This window comes from Nelumbo nucifera, chromosome 6 (assembly GCF_055504915.1).
Source record: "Nelumbo nucifera cultivar China Antique chromosome 6, China Antique-T2T, whole genome shotgun sequence".
Lineage (NCBI taxonomy): Eukaryota > Viridiplantae > Streptophyta > Magnoliopsida > Proteales > Nelumbonaceae > Nelumbo > Nelumbo nucifera.
Genome location: NC_142654.1, coordinates 46,200,001 through 46,201,689, shown reverse-complemented (window position 1 = coordinate 46,201,689; position 1,689 = coordinate 46,200,001). Strand labels below are relative to the sequence as shown.

At 36.6% G+C, this 1,689-nt stretch overlaps 1 non-coding gene across 1 annotated transcript; it reads right to left on the bottom strand.

Annotated features, from left to right (window-relative positions):
• Positions 1-357: 357 nt before the first annotated feature.
• On the bottom strand, positions 358-464 carry LOC148790835 (small nucleolar RNA R71). Its single transcript, XR_016078060.1, has one exon. It is a non-coding gene; the product is annotated as a small nucleolar RNA R71 (small nucleolar RNA).
• Between the last annotated feature and the right edge of the window lie 1,225 nt (positions 465-1,689).

Here is a 1,689-nt window from a genome sequence, read left to right as displayed (position 1 = left end):
TTGGACTATGCTTGTCCAACAATTGATGGGGCTACTTCTAGCATCAGCTAGCCAATGATTCAAGCCAATAATTTCAAGATCAAGCCTGCGATTATCCAAATGATCCAAACGAGTATTCAGTTTAGTGGGTTGCTGAGTGATGATCCTAATGCACACATTGTTAAGTTCCTAGAAATATGTGATACATTCAAGCATAATGGAGTTAGTGATGATGCTATTAGGCTTAGACTTTTTCCATTTTCATTACGTTATAGAGCTAAGGATTGGCTTAACTCACTCCCTATAGGAAGTATCACTACTTGGAATGACTTGACTCAAAAATTTTTGGCTAAGTATTTTCCTCCCTCTAAAACAGAAAAATTGATCAATGATATCACTACTTTTGTTCAACTAGAGAGGGAATCTCTGTATGAGGTGTGGGAACGATTTAAAGAGATGCTTAGGAAGTGTCCTCACCATAGAATACTAGTTTGGCGTCAAATTCAAACTTTTTATAATGGTATTACTCCATCTAATCGCTCGATTATCGATGCAGCTGTAGGAGGCACAATCACGAGGAAAACTCCAGAGGAAGCCTATGATCTAGTGGAAGAAATGGTATCAAATAACTACCAATGGAATAATGACCAAGCTGATCGAAGGGGAGTGCATCATATAGATTCTTTTGCAGCTTTATCTGCTTAGCTTGCTAGTTTGAATAAAAAATTAAACAATCTTAGTGTTGCAGCAATAAATGTGTCATCTTGTAATCCATGTGACCTTTGTAGCCAATTGGGACATATAAATTCAGATTGTCAGGTAGGAATCATTTTGCTTCACAATAAAGTGCTAATTTCGTTCTTCATGGTGGCAAGCCAAATTTCAACCCCTATTCGAATTCATACAATCCAGGGTGGAGGAGTCATCCGAATTTTTTGTGAAATAACAACCAACAAAAAGCACCCATGGAATTTCAACAACAGTCTTCCCCTCAAAAAAAGAAGGGAAATTTAGAGGACATGATTTCTAAGTTCATTAATACTGCTGAAGCAAAACTTCAAGATCACGAAAAGAGATTCTTAAATCAAGAGGCATCTATTAAGAACTTAGAAGTTCAAGTGGGGCAGATCGTGAACATGTTGTCAGAAAGAAGAGAGGGACGATTGCCTAGCAATACAGAGAAGAACATAAGGGAGCAAGTGAATGCCATTGCCTTGAGAAGTGAAAAGACTATTGGCGAGATCAAGGATGATGATCAAAAAGTTGAGGTAGCCGATTCACAAATGGAGATAAAAGGGAGTACACCTAAACTAAATTTAGATGCTATTAAACTTCCTCTCCCCTACCCTAAAAGAGTTTTGAAAGCTAATTTGGATAAACAATTTGAAAAATTTCTAGAGGTGTTTAGAAAAGTACATATTAACATTCATCTTCTTGATGTATTGTGACAGATGCCAAGATATGCCAAATTCTTGAAAGAGGTAATGTCAAATAAAAGGAAATGGGAGGAGCGTGAAATGATGAAACTTAACGAAGAGTGCTCAGTAATTCTTCAAAATAAATTGCCCCCAAAGCTCAAGGACCCAGGGAGTTTTTCTATTCCTTGCACCATAGGAGATATTGAGTTTGAGAAAACATTATGTGATTTAGGTGCTAGTATAAATCTAATGTCTTATTCTATTTTTGAAAAACTTGGATTGCATGAACTAA